This window comes from Schistocerca gregaria, unplaced genomic scaffold (assembly GCF_023897955.1).
Source record: "Schistocerca gregaria isolate iqSchGreg1 unplaced genomic scaffold, iqSchGreg1.2 ptg000199l, whole genome shotgun sequence".
Taxonomy (NCBI): Eukaryota; Metazoa; Arthropoda; class Insecta; order Orthoptera; family Acrididae; genus Schistocerca; species Schistocerca gregaria.
In genome coordinates, this window is record NW_026061737.1 from 5,240,321 (window position 1) to 5,246,752 (window position 6,432).

The window sequence follows — 6,432 nt, forward strand, 5'->3', positions numbered from 1 at the left end:
GTACTACTTCTTACTGGCTATTACATCAACTTAGAAGCCTCATCTGTGTTCTACTATGCTGCTTGTAGTGTCTCAGCATACCGCAGCATGCGACATAGCTTTGCAGACGATAAGTACAAGCGTTTCAGAGAGAAGAGCGGCCAATGTGACGATCTGGCTTTAAGTCGATTCGATAACAAACGACGAAAACGGACGAATTTCTCAGGTTTTTATTACATATGAACACTTTTCACATACTCCCGTGCAACTCGGCTGCTAGTCCTCCTTTCATGCAGAATCTTAAGGTCCTAGCTCATGTCCAAGGCACCAAAGCCAGCTAAACAGTCAATAATCGATAACCAAAACTTGAATTGGATTACTTCTTACTGGCTATTACATCAACTTAGAAGGTTCATCTGTGTTCTACTATGGTGCTTTTAGTGTCTCCACATACCGCAGTACGTGACATAGCTTTGCAGACGATAAGTACAACCGTTTCAGAGAGAAGAGCGGCCAATGTGATGATCTGGCTTTAAGTCGATTCGATAACAAATGACGAAAACGGACGGATTTCTCAGGTTTTTACTACATATGAAGACTTTTCACATTCTCCCGTGCAACTCGGCTGCTAGTCCTCCTTTCATGCAGAATCTTAAGGTCCTAGCTCATGTCCAAGGCACCAAAGCCAGCTAAAAAGTCAATAATCGATACCTAAAACTTTAATTGTACTATTTCTTACTGGCTATTACATCAACTTAGAAGGTTACTCTGTGTTCTACTATGGTGCTTTTAGTGTCTCCACATACCGCAGTACGCGACATAGCTTTGCAGACGATAAGTACAACCGTTTCAGAGAGAAGAGCGGCCAATGTGATGATCTGGCTTTAGGTCGATTCGATAACAAATGACGAAAACGGACGGATTTCTCAGGTTTTTCCTACATATGAAGACTTTTCACATTCTCCCGTGCAACTCGGCTGCTAATCCTCCATTCATGCAGAATCGTAAGGTCCTAGCTCATGTCCAAGGCACCAAAGCCAGCTAAAAAGTCAATAATCGATACCTAAAACTTGAATTGTACTACTTCTTACTGAATATTACATCAACTTAGAAGCCTCATCTGTGTTCTACTATGCTGCTTGTAGTGTCTCAGCATACCGCAGCATGCGACATAGCTTTGCAGACGATAAGTACAAGCGTTTCAGAGAGAAGAGCGGCCAATGTGACGATCTGGCTTTAAGTCGATTCGATAACAAACGACGAAAACGGACGATTTTCTCAGGTTTTTACTACATATGAACACTTTTCACATTCTCCCGTGCAACTCGGCTGTTAGTCCTCCTTTCATGCAGAATCTTAAGGTCCTAGCTCATGTCCAAGGCACCAAAGCCAGCTAAAAAGTCAATAATCGATACCTAAAACTTTAATTGGACTACTTCTTACTGGCTATTACATCAACTTAGAAGGTTCATCTGTGTTCTACTATGGTGCTTTTAGTGTCTCCACATACCGCAGTACGCGACATAGCTTTGCAGACGATAAGTACAACCGTTTCAGAGAGAAGAGCGGCCAATGTGATGATCTGGCTTTAGGTCGATTCGATAACAAATGACGAAAACGGACGGATTTCTCAGGTTTTTCCTACATATGAAGACTTTTCACATTCTCCCGTGCAACTCGGCTGCTAATCCTCCATTCATGCAGAATCGTAAGGTCCTAGCTCATGTCCAAGGCACCAAAGCCAGCTAAAAAGTCAATAATCGATACCTAAAACTTGAATTGTACTACTTCTTACTGAATATTACATCAACTTAGAAGCCTCATCTGTGTTCTACTATGCTGCTTGTAGTGTCTCAGCATACCGCAGCATGCGACATAGCTTTGCAGACGATAAGTACAAGCGTTTCAGAGAGAAGAGCGGCCAATGTGACGATCTGGCTTTAAGTCGATTCGATAACAAACGACGAAAACGGACGAATTTCTCAGGTTTTTACTACATATGAACACTTTTCACATTCTCCCGTGCAACTCGGCTGTTAGTCCTCCTTTCATGCAGAATCTTAAGGTCCTAGCTCATGTCCAAGGCACCAAAGCCAGCTAAAAAGTCAATAATCGATACCTAAAACTTTAATTGGACTACTTCTTACTGGCTATTACATCAACTTAGAAGGTTCATCTGTGTTCTACTATGGTGCTTTTAGTGTCTCCACATACCGCAGTACGCGACATAGCTTTGCAGACGATAAGTACAACCGTTTCAGAGAGAAGAGCGGCCAATGTGAAGATCTGGCTTTAAGTCGATTCGATAACAAATGACGAAAACGGACGGATTTCTCAGGTTTTTACTACATATGAAGACTTTTCACATTCTCCCGTGCAACTCGGCTGCTAGTCCTCCTTTCATGCAGAATCTTAAGGTCCTAGCTCATGTCCAAGGCACCAAAGCCAGCTAAAAAGTCAATAATCGATACCTAAAACTTTAATTGTACTATTTCTTACTGGCTATTACATCAACTTAGAAGGTTACTCTGTGTTCTACTATGGTGCTTTTAGTGTCTCCACATACCGCAGTACGCGACATAGCTTTGCAGACGATAAGTACAACCGTTTCAGAGAGAAGAGCGGCCAATGTGATGATCTGGCTTTAGGTCGATTCGATAACAAATGACGAAAACGGACGGATTTCTCAGGTTTTTCCTACATATGAAGACTTTTCACATTCTCCCGTGCAACTCGGCTGCTAATCCTCCATTCATGCAGAATCGTAAGGTCCTAGCTCATGTCCAAGGCACCAAAGCCAGCTAAAAAGTCAATAATCGATACCTAAAACTTGAATTGTACTACTTCTTACTGAATATTACATCAACTTAGAAGCCTCATCTGTGTTCTACTATGCTGCTTGTAGTGTCTCAGCATACCGCAGCATGCGACATAGCTTTGCAGACGATAAGTACAAGCGTTTCAGAGAGAAGAGCGGCCAATGTGACGATCTGGCTTTAAGTCGATTCGATAACAAACGACGAAAACGGACGATTTTCTCAGGTTTTTACTACATATGAACACTTTTCACATTCTCCCGTGCAACTCGGCTGTTAGTCCTCCTTTCATGCAGAATCTTAAGGTCCTAGCTCATGTCCAAGGCACCAAAGCCAGCTAAAAAGTCAATAATCGATACCTAAAACTTTAATTGGACTACTTCCTACTGGCTATTACATCAACTTAGAAGGTTCATCTGTGTTCTACTATGGTGCTTTTAGTGTCTCCACATACCGCAGTACGCGACATAGCTTTGCAGACGATAAGTACAACCGTTTCAGAGAGAAGAGCGGCCAATGTGATGATCTGGCTTTAAGTCGATTCGATAACAAATGACGAGAACGGACGGATTTCTCAGGTTTTTACTACATATGAAGACTTTTCACATTCTACAGTGCAACTCGGCTGCTAGTCCTCCTTTCATGCAGAATCGTAAGGTCCTAGCTCATGTCCAAGGCACCAAAGCCAGCTAAAAAGTCAATAATCGATACCTAAAACTTGAATTGTACTACTTCTTACTGGCTATTACATTAACTTAGAAGCTTCATCTGTGTTCTACTATGGTGCTTTTAGTGTCTCTGCATACCGCAGCACGCGACATAGCTTAGTAGACGATAAGTACAACCGTTTCAGAGAGAAGATCGGCCAATGTGACGATCTGGCTTTAAGTCGATTCGATAACAAATGACGAAAACAGACGGATTTCTCAGGTTTTTATTACATATGAACACTTTTCACATACTCCCGTGCAACTCGGCTGCTAGTCCTCCTTTCATGCAGAATCTTAAGGTCCTAGCTCATGTCCAAGGCACCAAAGCCAGCTAAACAGTCAATAATCGATAACCAAAACTTGAATTGGATTACTTCTTACTGGCTATTACATCAACTTAGAAGGTTCATCTGTGTTCTACTATGGTGCTTTTAGTGTCTCCACATACCGCAGTACGTGACATAGCTTTGCACACGATAAGTACAACCGTTTCAGAGACAAGAGCGGCCAATGTGATGATCTGGCTTTAAGTCGATTCGATAACAAATGACGAAAACGGCCGAATTTCTCAGGTTTTTACTACATATGAACACTTTTCACATTCTCCCGTGCTACTCGGCTGCTAGTCCTCCTTTCATGCTGAATCTTAAGGTCCTAGCTCATGTCCAAGGCACCAAAGCTAGCTAAAAGTTCAATAATCGATACCTAAATCTTGAATTGGACAACTTCTTACTGGCTATTACATCAACTTAGAAGCTTCATCTGTGTTCTACTATGCTGCTTGTAGTGTCTCAGCATACCGCAGCATGCGACATAGCTTTGCAGACGATAAGTACAAACGTTTCAGAGAGAAGAGCGACCAATGTGACGATCTGGCTTTAAGTCGATTCGATAACAAATGACGAAAACGGACGGATTTCTCAGGTATTTTTTTACATATGAACACTTTTCACATTCTCCCGTGCAACTCGGCTGCTAGTCCTCCTTTCATGCAGAATCTTAAGGTCCTAGCTCATGTCCAAGGCACCAAAGCCAGCTAAAAAGTCAATAATCGATACCTAAAACTTGAATTGGACTACTTCTTACTGGCTATTACATCAACTTAGATGCTTCATCTGTGTTCTACTATAGTCATTTTAGTGTCTCCGCATATCGCAGCAAGCGACATAGCTTTGCAGACGATAACTACAACCGTTTCAGAGAGCAGAGCGGCCAATGTGACGATCTTGCTTTAAGTCGATTCGATAACAAATGACGAAAACGGACGGATTTCTCAGGTTTCTACTACATATGAACACTTTTCACATTCTCCCGTGCAACTCGGCTGCTAGTCCTCCTTTCATGCAGAATCGTAAGGTCCTAGCTCATGTCCAAGGCACCAAAGCCAGCTAAAAAGTCAATAATCGATACCTAAAACTTGAATTGTACTACTTCTTACTGGCTATTACATTAACTTAGAAGCTTCATCTGTGTTCTACTATGGTGCTTTTAGTGTCTCTGCATACCGCAGCACGCGACATAGCTTAGTAGACGATAAGTACAACCGTTTCAGAGAGAAGAGCGGCCAATGTGACGTTCTGGGTTTAAGTCGATTCGATAACAAATGACGAAAACGGACGGATTTCTCAGGTTTTTATTACATATGAACACTTTTCACATTCTCCCATGCAACTCGGCTGCTAGTCCTCCTTTCATGCAGAATCTTAAGGTCCTAGCTCAGGTCCAAGGCACCAAAGCCAGCTAAAAAGTCAATAATCGATACCCAAAACTTGAATTGGATTACTTCTTACTGGCTATTACATCAACTTAGATGCTTCATCTGTGTTCTACTATGGTAATTTTAGTGTCTCCACATACCGCGGCACGCGACATAGCTTTGCAGACGATAGGTACACCCATTTCAGAGAGAAGAGCGGCCAATGTGACGATCTGGCTTTAAGTCGATTCGATAACAAACGACGAAAACGGACGGATTTCTCAGGTTTTTACTACATATGAATACTTTTCACATTCTCCCGTGCTACTCGGCTGCTAGTCCTCCTTTCATGCAGAATCTTAAGGTCCTAGCTCATGTCCAAGGCACCAAAGCCAGCTAAAAAGTCAATAATCGATACCTGAAACTTTAATTGTACTATTTCTTACTGGCTATTACATCAACTTAGAAGGTTAATCTGTGTTCTACTATGGTGCTTTTAGTGTCTCCACATACCGCAGTACGCGACATAGCTTTGCAACGATAAGTACAACCGTTTCAGAGAGAAGAGCGGCCAATGTGATGATCTGGCTTTAAGTCGATTCGATAGCAAATGACGAGAACGGACGGATTTCTCAGGTTTTTACTACATATGAAGACTTTTCACATTCTCCCGTGCAACTCGGTTGCTAGTCCTCCTTTCATGCAGAATCGTAAGGTCCTAGCTCATGTCCAAGGCACCAAAGCCAGCTAAACAGTCAATAATCGATAACCAAAACTTGAATTGGATTACTTCTTACTGGCTATTACATCAACTTAGAAGGTTCATCTGTGTTCTACTATGGTGCTTTTAGTGTCTCCACATACCGCAGTACGTGACATAGCTTTGCAGACGATAAGTACAACCGTTTCAGAGACAAGAGCGGCCAATGTGATGATCTGGCTTTAAGTCGATTCGATAACAAATGACGAAAACGGACGGATTTCTCAGGTTTTTACTACATATGAACACTTTTCACATTCTCCCGTGCAACTCGGCTGCTAATCCTCCTTTCATGCAGAATCGTAAGGTCCTAGCTCATGTCCAAGGCACCAAAGCCAGCTAAAAAGTCAATAATCGATACCTAAAACTTGAATTGTACTACTTCTTACTGGCTATTACATCAACTTAGAAGCCTCATCTGTGTTCTACTATGCTGCTTGTAGTGTCTCAGCATACCGCAGCATGCGACAT